The sequence below is a fragment of the Macaca nemestrina genome, chromosome 1, assembly GCF_043159975.1.
Source record: "Macaca nemestrina isolate mMacNem1 chromosome 1, mMacNem.hap1, whole genome shotgun sequence".
Taxonomy (NCBI): domain Eukaryota; kingdom Metazoa; phylum Chordata; class Mammalia; order Primates; family Cercopithecidae; genus Macaca; species Macaca nemestrina.
Genome location: NC_092125.1, coordinates 24,623,418 through 24,639,482, shown reverse-complemented (window position 1 = coordinate 24,639,482; position 16,065 = coordinate 24,623,418). Strand labels below are relative to the sequence as shown.

Below are 16,065 nucleotides of genomic sequence, written 5' to 3'. Positions count from 1 at the left end.
ACCTAGAGAACTGGCAAAGCATTATTTTTTGGTGCACATGTAATGGTGTCTCTCAAGGAGATTGATTAGTGAGTTGGGGTTTGAGTGGGGAAGATCTGTTCTCAATGTGGGTGGGCACCATCTAATCAGTTGGGGGCCTGAATAGAACAGAAAAGGAAAGACAGTTTCCTCTCGCTCATTCTCCTGGTGCTGGAACACATTTCTTCTGCCCTTGCACATCCAAACTCCAGGCTGTTTAGCCTTTGAACTCCAAGTCGTATGCCAGCTGTTATAAGATCACCAGGTTCGATTACCCATTGCACAATAACATACCATTACACTGAAATAGCAGGGGTTGAAGCAGAGAAAGAGTTTAATAATCATAGGGAAGCCAAATGAGGATATGAGAGGAAACCTCAAATCTGCCACCCTGAGGGGTTTTGAACTGGAGTTTTTAAGATAATTTCAATGGGTAGAGGGCAAAGGAGGTGATTGGTTGGGGAATGGGGGAGGAAATCATAAAGATATAGAAACTGCATTCTTGCACTGAGTCAGTTCCTCAGAGAGGATTTTCAAACTGGCTGGTGTTGGTGGACCCATTGGAATACAGAATCTGAAAAATATCTCACATGGAAAAGTTGAGGTTTCTTAACATTAAAGATGCTATCTGTGGAAACATTTAAGGGAAGTTAGAACCTAGTGACAAGGAGTATGTGACTTTTAAGCAGTAAGAAATGATAAAGAAGTGCCACCAGTAGAGTGTGTCCAAGTTCTTGACATCTTGACAAAGAATTGTACCACATGCACAAAAAAGGCAAGAAAAGAATAAAGCAACAAAAACAGAGATTTATTGTAAATGAAAGTACATTCCATAGGGTGGGAATGGGCCTGAGCATAGGGGCTCAAGAGCTCTGTTACTGTATTTTCTGGGGTTTAAATACCCTCTAGACATTTCCATTGGTAACTTGGTATATGCCCTATGTAAATAAAGAGGATATTTCCTGAAATAGCTGATGTGTTTCCATTTGATTTCATTCTAGGAAGTCTTTAGGTTCCCTGTCTCCAGGCCCTATTCTCCTTCCTCATTTCCCCCCTGAAAGATGTAATCTCCATAAATCTTTATGGGAGGTGGCGGATCTGGTGCTCTTTCTTCTGTGACTGCTTCATGCTGGCTTGGGGCATAGTCACTACCTATTGGAGATCACAGAACTCTTGCCATGCTCTGTCTAGTGAAGGCAGGGTAGCTCCATGATGGCCAGGGGTGGTGTCTTTACCTGGAACTGGCTGGAACCCCTGTCGCATGATCATATGAAGCTTGACGGTCTCTAGATGAGATAAAATGAATTTGGTTAAAAGATTTAATGGAATTTCAGGGTGTGGATACCTATGCTATCAGGAATGTTTATTATAGAGATTTGCAAAAGAAAAAGAAAACCTGGTCTGTTCTAGGAGCTGTGTGTTTCCTTAAAGTCTTAGCACAAGCAACTCCATTTTGGTTTGGTTTGGTCTGTTGGGGCTAGTGCATGAGCTCAGTCCAAAACAATGGCCTACCATATATATATATATATATTTAATTCTCCCTTTTTGATCAGGTCCTCATATAGGGAGAGTATGACCAAAACTTAGAGCCTTAGCACTACTCTCAGTTACCATCATTTTGGGTTTCTGGTCTCAGTATGTCATTCATAGGTTACAGTGTTCTCATGGTCTCACACTTCTTTCAGCTCTTGTCACTCCAGTTGAAGAGAGACCATTTGACATCTTAGAGATGGCTGCATGCAAACATTTAAAGCCTTTGGGAGAATACAGCATGCCAGGGAGACTATTATTATGACTATAATATGACTATATAATGACTGTCCTCTTGGAGATAGTATGCTCCTTACCCAGGGCCCCCATAAACCAAACATCCTAAAATCAAAGAGATCAAAGAATGAGCTAAAGAGTCTACTTGCTTAACTAAGCAGTCTCTTTGTTAATCTGCTACAACTGAATCTCTATAATATCTGCTGTTTTCTCCAGACACTTTTCTGTTTAGCCAGTTCTATTATTTAGCATAACTTTCAAAAGAACTTTAAAGTCTGTTGTGTAACCATAGCCTTTACAGTAGAATCTGCTATAGAGCCCATTATGAGGGATACATTCTAATCATTGACTTGTTTACTCCAAACCATGGAAAAAGGTCCTAACAAATGATGCCCTTCTATAAGAGTGAAGGCCTCCTGGCAATGTTCTCTTTAACCCATAATGTGGGTTAAGAGGGGTGAACCAATGTTCTGTTTCTAACTGATTATGAAGCAACATATGCACCATTGAAGTTTCTGACTTATACTGGACCTTCATCTTTTATCTATCAAAGTATAAGTTTATCCATGTATAAGGCTGCCTGCAAAATCCTTCACAAATAAAAAATATACCTCGTAAGTGCACACAACAGATCTCTTTTTCATTTCTATTGTTCATAGAAACATAAACAAGAAAAAATATTCATAGGTAAGTGTCTCATGATAGTAGAAGCCTTGATCCATGATCTTGGGAAAAGCTGTTCACATCAAGGATGTTTTCTTCTGAGGAGGGACTTCCCTGGTTAGTTTTACCTTAAGGGTTCCAACGGGTGTACAGTTCCATGAGTGTGGAGGGACACTTCTCAGTTGTGAGATTATGAACCCAAAGTTCAAGTTTCCAAACTTTGGCTGCAATGTGGATGGCAAGGACAGTCTTTCTCTGATGTTCTCAGAAGATCCAATTTTTGGGTTCTAGATTGTGAAAGGCTTGATTGTCTTCAGTGAATCATAAAAAGCTTTCTTTACCAGATGAAAATGCACTGTGGCATAATAACTTAGTGTTATAACATCAGCCCTCTTGTGTGGGAGAGCATTTATATAACCAGAAAACATGCATTGAAGGTAAAAATTGAATAAAATCCCTTTATAAAATATTTGAGTGGTCCATCAGGTGATCACATATATCTGAAGCTTTAATTGTTTTCCTAGGAATATGGGATGAAACATTGGTTATAAACTATTTTAGCAATTTATAAGTCACCACACCAATATATTCAATTTGTATCATTTTATCTTTTCCATAATGAGTGACAGAATGCAGAACTTTTAATAATAAAAGCTTTAAGGACTCAGGAAGGACAAGGTGGCCAACATGGTTCTTCATGAGTCAATGCTTAATTAACATTAGACTTACATCCTCTTGAATACCAGTCGTTTCTCCAAATTAGGTGCATAGTACTGGTAACTGATGGGTTAAAAAAGGTAATTTGACTCTTAGACCATGAAGTTCATTCAAATTGTGTATCTAAACAATTTAAGTATCAGCTGATTTAGCATGAAAATCTGGCAAAGTATTTTCTTGTTATTTAATTAATTTTTGCTCTACTTAGGTTAGCAGCTTTATAACCCAGTTACTCTTTTCATTAAGGTTCCAGGAATTCTTACCCAGTTCAAATGATATGATTAAAAAGTTATTAGAAACTTGTATTCAAGAGTGCTTTTTAGGGTTCTTTTCTTCCTTTACTGAACCTTCTCAAAGACACCATATTCTAGGATTTTTGTGCTTGTGAAATTTTCAGAAACTGCATCAGTATTAAGTAATTAACTGTAGAAATGACTTTAAATAGTTAAAAATACAATTGACAAGGAAATTTGGTTATTTCTGTGGTTTACAATAATTTAACATAATATCCATAATTATGATTGATAGCATATAATCAGACATATTAAAATTTTAGAAATTCTATACAATTTTGTAACATATATTAATATCATTCACTAAAACCTAACCTGAAGATTAAACGTTTTTAAAAACTACTTTTGACAGTGCTTCTCATGTAACTCAACATGTCAAATAATTCTGTTTACCTCTCTTTTGGAAGCTTCAGGGGCCTTCTGTAGCATCTCAAAGGTAGAAGTCAGAAAAAGGCAATTTTGATTTTGGGAAGCCTATCAAATATGTTAAAGGTTTAAAACACTTGATATTATGAAATAAAATTCCAGGTTACAAGTCATTCATTTAGCCAAATAATGACTCAAAAAAAATTTTTTTAAAGGCAAAAACCTTTACTCATTGATAAATGGAAGGCTTTCCAAACAATCTGTCTCTTGTCTTTCCCTTCTTTATTTCAGTAGTTTTATTCAAAGGGCAAACAAAAATCTTTAATTATCTTTTTTTTTTTTGAGACAGTCTCACTCTTGTTGCTCAAAATGGAGTACAGTGGCGCAATCTTGGCTCACTGCAACCTCTGCCTCCCAGGTTCCAGCAATTCTCCTGCCTCAGATTCCCATGTAGCTGGGATTGCAGGCACGTACCACCACACCTGGCTAATTTTGGTACAGTAGAGAGAGGATTTCACCATGTTGGCCAGGCTGGTCTCAAACTCCTGACCTCAGTTGATCCTCCCACCTTGGCCTCCCAAAATGTTGGGATGACAGGTGTGAGCCACCACACTCAGCCATTATCTTTTAATATTACATGAAAATCTTGTTTAAGAGAGAAAACTAAATTTTGCTCTTGCATTAGTATACTATTAATGTTAACCCCAATTTTTAAATAAAACTTTATAGACAAATCTTTCCAATCTTAATCAGTTTGACCACAAGGTGAGATTCTCATAAACCTTTTATAACCCTTTGCAAATATTTGTTAAAGAGCACATCAATGCTTTAAGAAAACCCTGCTTGTGCTTTTATTTCAATGTTTAATTTATGGAAAAACCAGCAAATGCCCCCTTAAATTTAGTCAATATGTTCACACACAGAATTTTTCATGAGATTTTATTTTTTTTTTACAAACCTTCCACAGTTTGTTCAAACATTTAGCTTTAGCCTAACTTAAAACAATCCTTTAACCATTTAGGCAAAAAATAAATCCATATTCCCAATCTTATAATCTTTTACCAAAAACATATTTGACTATGCTAACACACTGTTCATGTAAAACTGTTTCTTCAGTAATCTCAGTTACATGTTACAATGTTAACTCTTAGCGACTTTTACTTTGGGTGAAAACCTTGGTAAGTTCAGGATTTTAATTATGTGCTAGGTGTGGAGCCTAGGACCCAGACAGAAGTTCAGATAAGGTCTATCTCTTTCCAGTATCTAACTCCATGTGTCCCAGGCCTTACTCAGCTGTAAAGCAGGCAAGTAGTGACATTTTATGAAGCATTTAGGAGGCCTAATCTCCTTTAAATTGTACAGCATTTCTTGCATAAATTCTCTTTTATAAATAATTTCACAACTTACACAGACCATCTATAACATGCTTGGACTTTCTGGGTTGTCCTAAACATCTCCCATTTGAAACATCCAGTTATTTTACTTTAGGACAATAATTTACCATACAAAATCCTATCTTATATAAAATATCTTTTCTTTATAACTTTCTTTGCATAGTTAGGGGATGTGGCTAATTTCACATGTCCCCAGGTCTTATCTAGAATCAATTGCTCAAATAAACTGAACAAATTTTAAAAGTCAAAGAAGCAGTATATGACCTTAAAGCATTTAACAAACCTAATATCTGACCTGCATAATTTAGACCAAATGTTTGCATTTTGAAGATATTTTTATTTTACCAATAATCTTTAAAACTGTCTTATTTCCCAAAGATTATTTAAGTAACATGAACTAATTAAAAGACATTACACTTTTTACTTTTCTGACAAAATATTTGATTTAAGCTCTTATTTTTAAACCAATTAATTAAACCTCTTTTATATTATATATACAACACATATAAAAACACAGACAGACAGATGACAAAGGACTCATTCCCTAAGCCAGGAATTAAACCCTAAACCTGGGACACCATTGTGAAAAGAGAAAGAATGGCCACATGGTTACAAGGTCAAGCCCCCAAGGACATGACTGACAAGTTTGCTGAGCTGTCTTGAACAGGGGACCTATGGGGTCCTAGGTACACATTTCATCCTAAGGTACCCCCTGTCTGACAGAATAATACAGAAAGACACACAAAGCACACCAGATTCACTACAGTTTAAGACTAGCCTCAGAATTCTTTTTTGTATTAATACAAATTTTACAGAGGAGGTAAACAGTGACTTTTACCATTCATTTAACAAGTTTACACAGAGAGAGAGAGAGGCCAGAGTCTGAATGGTAAGAAATTTTTACCCTTTTGCCAGCATGTTGCATTTCTGGGTTCTTTCCTCCTGAGCAGACCTAGCAGCCTTGCTTGGCTGTATGCAAACAAACACATTACTATGAATTAAGAACGTTCACAAATAGTTTACAAATTTTGGAGAAATTAGAGAGAGAGAGAGAGAGAGAGAGAGAGAGATGACTCAAATTCTATTTACAAAAGTATACTCAACACACCTAACATATCAGGAAGCTTAAACTCCAAAAAGTTAAAAAGCTGGTGTGCTCCATGCTCCATTAATTCCTGCAGGCCTGACAAAGGTAGCCTAAGGATTCCTAATAAATAGAACAAATGGTGACCTGCTAGAAATGCATAGGAGACAAAATAACTATTCACAGAACCAAATAAAAGCCTTCCATTAGAACCTAAAAAAAAAAATCATGGTTTTGTATATATACATACATATGCAAAGCCCAAAGGAGAATAAACAGCAAATGAATGAAAATTAAAAACAAAAACAAACAGGAAACCAACCTTAAGCTTTTCCTAGTCAATCTACACTGGAGGTTAGAGTGTTATCCCAAAAATCCACAGAGTGAATGTTTCATTCCTGATACACAATTCAATAGCCTTAAGCCTACCAATATTACCATACATCTTGTACAATCAAGAAATTCACTCTGGGCACATGACCAATAAGCATGCTGGTGCCAGCACTATCCACACGAAACTATGAACATAGTGTAAAGTAATGCGAGCATGTATGTGAAATTTGGCTCCACACTAAATCTGGATTCATGCTTAACTACATTTAAAAAAAGGATTGCCAAACTGCCAATACATTTCTTTATAATATTTCTCATTTTACTTTAATCAAGACTAAAACCCTTAACTATGAAAATGTTAATTAAGCAAATATATTCAATTCTCTATCAGGTTTTAAAGAATATTTTATTATCTAAACTTTTCCACATTGTCATCCCCTACTTACTGGTTCCTTACTACATTGTTCAAAAATAACCTTTTCAAATCTGTGATTTGAACTAACTTTTAGGTAACTTCTGAATTAGGCAAAAGTATTCTTTTTCTCACTAATAACACAACACTTTCTGACACATTTTGTATACAGAATTATGCATAAGCTAGAATTCTTATCCTTAGTAACCTAAAACTTTAATGAAACCATAAGAAGCCAGAAGTCCTGAACTATCACATATGGGCATGTATAGATAAGAACAATTCCACAATTTTTAGAAACATATTTCCTCATATCATAACTCTTTTTTAATTGGAAATGATCCAGATATTAAATGAGCATCAAAAATAATTTTAAGATTTTAATTTACACAAAAAATTTACATAAAATATTTGTTCCATTCACTGTACTCAATTCTTTTACTTTTAGCAGTTTATCTAGATTACTTCTGTAAACTGAGACATTAGACACTAGAATTTAAAATTAGTTATTTCCTTGTTAACCACGTTTTTAATACCAATGAACATCAGGTGCTCACCTAAACCTAAGTAACAGTCTCAAAGTTAAATACATGGGTAATTTTGCCAATAACTCAGAAGATTTAGCAAACATTAAATTATTCTCATTTGTCAAAAAGAGGCATGCAAACCAAGATCATTTTGTTTTGGCTGGGTTTGTAGTTTTATAACCTTCTTTGCCAAACCCTGATATCTTAAAATATCTAGCAGAGACAAATATAAAATCCAGACAAAAATGTATGCTGACAATTCTGAAAGCATTTCCATTTTTATTTTACCAATAATTTTAAAATCAGCTTGTTTAGTAAAGTTATACTTAAGTCATGTGAACTTGAAAATTGCTTAATTTACTTAATTTATGAGCACTCTTACTTATAAGCCAATTTGGTAGACACAACATATAACAATAAGTATCCATACAAATAAACACATGTAGACATGTATATACACACACGAATGAAGATTCAATAACTTTTACCTTGGAATCCTAGCCATGAGATAGCAATGCCATTTTGCTGGTTTTACTTTGTTTGCCCCAATAGATTATGCAAGGAAGGCTGTGAACCAAAATTTCAGGTAAAGCAGTTTCCATGGCAGTTTGATTTTTAAAGGACAAACCTCCCCAGACTCCAAAGAACACTGGAGCCAAACAGCACCAAAGGAGAGCATCACACATTAACCAGGCCCCCTGCTGAGAACAGCAGCACAAAAGCCTGAATGCATACAACTCCATTCCACTTTCTCATTTAACAGCAAACTCCAGATTCCAAACAATATTGGAGCCAAACAGTATTGCAACTGTGAGAGAAAACTCTAAGAACGGTTTAGTACTAGACCACAGAACATCTGTCAAGGGCATCCCCTTTGGAAAGGTTGAGGTCCAGAGGATCCACTGGGGTGTCCCCCTTTGCGGTCCAATCTGACTTTAAGTGGGCACCAGTGCCACTTTCCTTCCAGAGGCAATGACCTACTATGAGCTTTCGTTTTGTCCCTGGACGAAGGCCTCAACTTCCAGCATCCTTATAATTTGATAAGACCATGCTTTCCCATGCTTCCCATTCCACTAGTGATAGCCATGAACTAATGATAGGAACTGGAGGCTGGGTAGGTTTCCTTTGTCCTTAGCCAATTGAGTTGGTTAAGGGAAGAATTTAGCATAAGAAAAGGTTTACATCACTTAAAACGTGTGAGTTCACTCTGAGCTGTGCCACATGTAGGGATCAGGGACCACAAACGGAAAACATTAAAAATAGTCCTTCAGAGTGGCCCTGGCCAGAAATCTGCCATTCCCTCTGTATTTAGCTGCTGCCCACCAAGGGTCCTAAGTTTGAAAGCAAAGGAGAGAGAGAGGGAGAGATTCTCCTGTATGAAGCAGAAAGGAAAATGAGAAAAACAAATCCTAAACTTTGGGCTTACCTCCTGGCTGGTTTGCCAAAATACATTACTGGTGCAGGTGTGTCCAGGTTCTTGGCATCTTGAACAAAGAATTGGACAAAACCTACAAACAAAGCAGGAGAGAATGAAGCAACAGAAGCAAAGATTTATTTAAAACAAACATACATTCCACAGGGTGGGAGTGGACCCAAGCATGGAGCCTCAAGGGTCCCATTACTGAATTTTCTGGGATTTAAATACCCTCTAGAGATTTCCATTGGTTACTTGGTGTGCACGCTGTGTAAATACAGGGGATATTTCCTGTCATAGCTGAAGTGTTTCCATTTGATTTAGTTCTAGGAAGTCCTTAGGTTTCCTGTCTCCAGGTCCTATTCTCCTGTCGGGGAAGGGGCTATAGGGCAAGCTGGTTAATGCTTCGCAATGCTTCTATGCAAAGCTGTTGCCTTTGTTAAAGTCCTAACAATTTCTTTTTATTAATTTTCTGAGGATGGTTTCACAGTAACACCTTGTGTTCTCAGGTTTTGGGCCTTGGGCTGAGAGTTACACCATCAGCTCCCCTGTCTCTGAGGTTTTGGAACTTGAGCTGAGACACACTACCAGCATCTCAGGATCTCCAGCTTACGGACAACCTGTTGTGGGACTTCTAATCCTTCATAATTGCATGAACCAATTTCTCTAATAAATCCTCTCATCTATCTATGTAACTATGTATCTATCTATGTATCTATGTGCCTATCTATCTATCTATCTATCTATCTATCTATCTATCTATCTATCTGTCTACCTACCTACCTACTATTCATCCATCCATCTATCTATATCCTATTAGCTCTGTCTCTCTGAAGAACCCTGACTAATAAAGATTTTGGTACCAGGAATGGCTCTTGGGGAAAAGAATTTTGAAGATGCATTTTCATAATTGGTTTTGGGGTTTCTGGAATTTTCTTTCTAATCTGATTAGACCTGAAAATGCTCAGAACACTACCTTTCTTTTTGAAGCAATGTCTCTGTTGCCCAGGCTGGAGTGCAGTGGCACAGTCTCAGCTCACTGCAGCCTCAACTTCCTAAGCTCAAGTGATCCTCCCACCTCAGCCTCCCACGTAGCTGGGACCACAGGCATGCACCACCATGCCTGGCTAATTTTTGTGTTTTTGGTAGAGATGAGGTTTCATCACATTGCTCAAGCTGGTTTTGAACTCCTGAGCTCAAGCAATCCACCTGACTCAGCTTTCCAAAGTGCTACGATTACGGGCATGAGCCACTGCCCGGCCACTACTTCTAATATATAGAAAGCACTCTGTACTCTCATAGTCCATGGTGTGAAATGTTTATAGAAATACACAAAATATTTGCATTGGATATGTAAATCAGTTATTTACAAAAGGCAAGGAACTTGGTAATTCTGTATATGACACTTTCAAACATTTGTGTAAAACCAGGGAATATAATGATGTTGGTTGGTTTCTTCTAATGTTGCTGGACAAAGCAATGAAAGAAAAGTTTGAGTTCAGGGATTCGAATTCCTGTCTTCATCTCCATATAGACAGTGTAAGAGCTTCTACGTATGCCCTAGAGAAGAATCTCTCCTGTAGCCATAAGGCTGAAATTGCTAAGTCAAACACAAACCATTCCACAGTGTGGGAGCGGGCCCAAGCATAGGGGCTCAAGAATTCCATTACTGAATTTTCTGGGGTTTAAATACACTCTAGAGGTTTCCATTGGTTACTTGGTGTACGCTTTATGTAAATGAAGGAGATATTTCCTGAGAATTACAACTAAAGTTGAATTCTCAGCTTGTGAGATGTCTGCTGTTAAAACGAAAGCATTTGTAGAAAAAAAATGGGATCCTTATTGGTTTTATGTTGTATGTATGTCTTTTTTTGAGAAGTGTCTGTTCGTGTCATTTATCCCTTTTTTAAATGGAGTTATTAGTTCTCTGCTTGTAAATCTGTTTAAGTTCCTTAAAGATTCTGGATATTAGACCATTGTGAGATGCAGAGTTTGCAAATATTTTCTCCCATTCTGTAGGTTGTCTGTTTATTTTTATTTTATTTTTTGCTGTGCAGAAGCTCTTCAGTTTACTTAGTTCCTACTTATCAGTTTTTGGGGTTTTTTTTTGCAATTGCTTTTGAAGCTTTTATCATGAAGTCTTTATCATGGCCTACATTAGGTTTTTAAATTGAGGTATTTTTCCTTTTTTGATGTAGGCATTTATTGCAATAAACCCTCCTCTAATAACTATTTTTGCTGTATTCCATAGGTTTTGGTATGTTATTTTTCCTTTCTTGTTTACCTCAAGAAATTAAAAACTTTCCATTTTAATATTGTTATTGATCTTTTGATTATTGAGAACATGTTGTTGAATTTCCATGTATTTGTACAGTTTCTGATGTTCCTCTTTTAATTGATTTCTAGTTTTATACCAATGTGATCAGAAAACACATGTGATAAGATCCCTATCTTCTTACACTTATTAAGATTTGCTTTGAGGCTTAACATATGATCTGTCCCGAAGAACACTCCATGTGCATTTGAGAAGAAGGTACATTCTGCAACTGTTGGATTTAATGTTTTGTAAATGTCTGTAAGGTTCATTTGGTCTAGTTTATCTTTTTATATTTATTTACTTATTAGACAGTCTCGCTTTGTCACCCAGGTTGGAGTGCAGTGGCAGGATCTTGGCTCACTGCAACCTCCACCTTCCAGGTTCAAGTGATCCTCCTGCCTCAGCCTCCCAAGTAGCTGAGACTACAGGGGTGTGCCACCACGTCTGGCTAATTTTTGTATTTTTAGTAGAGATGGAGTTTCACCATGTTGGCCTGGCTGGTCTCAAACTCCTGAGCTCAAGCGATTCACTCGCCTTGGTCTCCCAATGTGGTGGGATTACAGGTGTGAGCCACTGCACCTGGCCTGGTCTAGTTTAAATGTGATGTTTGTTTATTTTGTCTGGATGATCTGTTCATTGCTAAAAGTGGGTTGTTGAAGTTCCCTACTATTGCATTGAAGTCTATCTCTTCCTTTAGATCTAATAATATTTGCTGTATATATTTGGGTGCTCCTATATTAGATGTGTGTATGTGTGTGTGTGTGTGTGTGTGTGTGTATATATATATACATTTATTTATTTATTTATTACATCCTCTTCCTGAATTATTTCTCTTATTATTTTCTCTTGTTATTTCCCTTTAACATTGTATAGTGACCTTTTGGGGTTTTAAAATAATTTTTGACTGTAAACCAAAAATAGATTGTAAGATCCTTTTTTAATCTGACATAAGCATAGCTACTTCTACTCACTTTTGATTTCAGTTTGCATGGAATATCTTCCTATTCATTAAACCTTACAATCTAGTTTTGGTTTACAGTAAATAACTACATGTCCTTACAGATAAAGTGGAGTCTCTTGTAGGCAGCATATGGTTGGGTCTTATTTTTGATCGATTCATGTGGTTTATATATTTTAATTGGAGAATTGAATTCATTTACATATAAGATGATTACTGATAGGCAAGGACTTACTCCTGCCATTTTATTAATTGTTTTCTTGTTGATTTGTAGATCCTTTGTTCTTTCCCTCCTCTCTTATTTACCTTTGTGGTATGGTGGTTTTCTGTGGTGCTAAGCTTTAATTTCTTTCTTACTTTTGTTTGTGTGTCAGCTGCAATTTCTTTCTTTGTGGTTAGCATGGGGCTAATATAAAAAAATTGTGGTTTTAATAGACTATTTTAAGCTGACAACAACTTAACTTTGGTTGCATAAAAATACTGTAGACTTTTATTATCTTGCCCCACAATTTATATTTTTGTTGCCTTAATTTACATCTTTGTATATTGCGAGTTACTTAACAACTAACCGTAGGTGTAGTTATTTACTTATTTATTTATTTTTTTTTTTTCTGTTTTTACTTTTGGCCTTTATGCTAGGGATTAGAAATATTTACAGAGCACATGTACAGTTTTGGAGTATTCTGATTTTGATTATGAATTTACCTCTAATAGTGAGTTTTTTTTTCTTTTCTTTTTTTTTTTTTTTTTGAGATGGAGTCTTACTCTGTCACCCAGGCTAGAGTGCAGTGGCATGATCTCAGCTCACTGCAACCTCTGCCTGCTGGGTTCAAGCAATTGTCCTGAGTAGCTGGGACTACAGGCATGCGCCACTGTGCCCAGCTAATTTTTTGTATTTTTAGTAGAGATAGGGTTTCACCATGCTGGCCAGGCTGGTCTCGAACTCCTGACCTTGTGATCTGCCTGCCTTAGCCTGCCAAAGTGTTGGGATTACAGGCATGAACCACCATTCCCAGCCTCTACTAGTGAGTTTTATAGTGTCATGTGTGTGTATTTATGATAGCAATTATTACTCTTTTAATTTCAGTTGCAGTGCTCCTTTAAGTATTTCTGTAAGGCTGCTCTAGTGATGATAATTTCCCTCAGCCTTTGCTTGTCTATGAAGGACTTTCTTTCTCCTCCATTTCTGAGGGATGGCTTTGCCGGGTATAGTGTTCTTGACTGACACTTTGAATACAGTCCATTCCCTTCCAGTCTGCAAAGCTTCTGCTGGGAAATCTGCTGATAGTCTAATGGAGATTCCCTTTATGTTACTTGATGCTTTTCCCTTACTGTTTATAGAATTCTCTCATTATAGAATTCTCCTCCCTCAGTTGGGCAGGCATCATCCAATAGGTTGGGGGGCCTGAATAGAGCAAAAATTCAGAGGAAAGGTGATTTCTTTTTTCTCTCTCTTTTTCCTGAAGCTGAAACACTCTTCTTCACCTATTCTTAGACATTAGAACTTCAAGCTGTCTGGCCTTTAGATTAAAGACTTACACCAGTGGCCCCCCAGGTTCTAGTCCTTTGGCTTTGTACTGAACATACACAACCAGCTCCCTTAGTATGAAGCTTTTGGAATTGAACTTAGCCAGTCTACCCATACTTCAAGGTCTCTAGCTTGCAGATGGTCTCTTGTGGGACTTCTGAGACTCTACATGATTACATGAGTCAATTCCCTTATAAATCTTATCTGTCTGTGTGTCTATCTATCCTTCTCCTATTGGTTCTGTCTCTCTGAGGAACCCTGAGTAACATAATCTTCAAGCGAGCAATATTCCTAAAATCACTTATTATTTCCAGTAGTTTAAATGTTTTTTGGATTTTTTATTAATACAATTATATTTGATAATAAAAGTATTTTTCCTTGTCTCAGATATTTATGTCTTTCTTATTTTTCCTTGCCTTGTTTAACTTGCTAGGATCTCTAGTGCAATGCTGAACAGAGGTGGGTTAGTGTCAATTCTTGCATTATTACCAAGCCAAGAAGAAAATGTTCCATATTGCATTATTTAACAAAAACTTAGCTGGATATTTTTCTCATTTATTGCCCATTTTAGAGGAGATTCCCTTTTACTTTTTGTTTGCCAAGGTTTTTTAAAATTAATAAATGGATGTTGAATTTTAGGAAATGATTTTTCTGCATCTATTGAAATAATTAGGAGGTTTTCTGTTTTATTTGGGTAATACAATGAATTATATGAATTTAATTAATTTGCATATGGCACACAATTTGAGTCTAGTCTGACATCATTTATCAAGTATGGAATATTCTCAGTCATTTTCTTCTCAGATATTTTTGTTCTCTTTTTCTCTCTAGAACTCTATATTGGACCTTTTCATTTCACTCATTCTGTCCTTTAGTTTCTCTTTCCTGTTTTTTAAATCTGTATGTTCTCATACTGCATTTTGAATTATTTCCTCAGACATATCTTTCAGTTTTCTATTTCTGTCTGTCAGTGTGTCAAATTGCTATTTAAGCCAATTTCTCAATTTCAATTACCATAATCTTATTTTTTGATGAGTTTTCAAATGTGTGATTTTTTAAAAATAGTATCTCATTCTTTTATACAGATTCCTGTCTCCTTTTTTCTCTTTACTCATTTTAAGTATAGTTATTTTAGGCTCTCTATGATTCTTTTTCACCTCCATTCTTTTCCCACTCTCTCCATTACCTATACAAAAATGCAAAAATGATTGTTTCAAAATGAGAGTCAGTGCATTCTTCTGTTCAAACTCTTTAAAGGCTTTTCATCATCATTAAAAATTCATCCTTGTGTTCCTTCTGCCTGGGTTTTTCTTCCCCTAAATATTCACACAACTCAATTCCTCCATTTCTTTAAGTCCCCGCTCAAACATCACCTATTCAGAGAACCCTGTCCTATCAGACTTCTCTGTTGCTCTGAATCATAACCTCTATGCTTTATCTCTAATTCCAGTCACAGCTGTAATGGACAGTTTTGTGAGGGCTTCATCTTATCTCAGGCTAACAGTGTGTGCCTTAAGCTCATCCATCAAGTCTTTCACTTTATGTTCAGGGACTTCTTCAAAGCTTAGGACTCTTGTGTGAGCCCACTCAGCCCATACACACATGCAGTTTGGAAGTACTTAGGAATAAAAACCGTTACGGGCAACCCTCCGCTAATAACAATTGGGAGCCGATGAATAAATTTCCCGTTTCTCGTCCTTATATGGACAAATCGAACCACTATTTCCCTTGGCAGCAATAATACATAGTTACATTGGCTTCTTTCTCCTTCCTCACCCACTTTTTCTGTTCTATTACTTTTGTTCCCTAGAATCACCTCCCAAATTAATTACCTGCATACACATTCTTTTCTCAGGCTCTGCTTTTGAGTAAACTCCAACTCAATCGATTTGGATTATACTATTTAGTCCATAGAAACTGTTTAATATTTTGCCTTAAATTCTTTGTCTGATTTAATAGAGTAAACCTTGATATTTTTGACACTTGTTTGATAGATCATGGACAGTTTATTTTATGTATGTTTCCTTTAAACAGTCTGAGGTTAGATTTTGTATTATAACTCAAGATGAGAGACTTTTTTTATGTGGATGGAAGCTTAATTAATTTCTCTAATTTACATAATTTGTGTTTCTTGTATCATTTTATATTTCTTCCCTTGTGTAATAATTTTTCTTATTTTGCTTTATATTCTATGTTTTGATTTTATTATTTTTAACCGATACATAATAATTGTACTTATTTATGGGGTACAGTATAATATTTTGACATATGTAA

General features: G+C 36.2%; 2 long non-coding RNA genes across 5 annotated transcripts in view; one reads left to right on the top strand and one right to left on the bottom strand.

Moving 5' to 3' along the window:
- LOC105492971 (uncharacterized) overlaps positions 1-16,065 on the top strand; it is a 151,656-nt gene that overhangs the window by 69,799 nt on the left and 65,792 nt on the right. The gene's annotated exons all lie outside the window — the stretch shown is intronic.
- Positions 811-8,214, bottom strand: LOC105492976 (uncharacterized). Its single transcript, XR_003020738.2, has 3 exons — positions 8,063-8,214; positions 2,577-2,968; positions 811-1,302 (listed from the first exon to the last, which is right to left on the bottom strand). It is a non-coding gene; the product is annotated as an uncharacterized lncRNA (long non-coding RNA).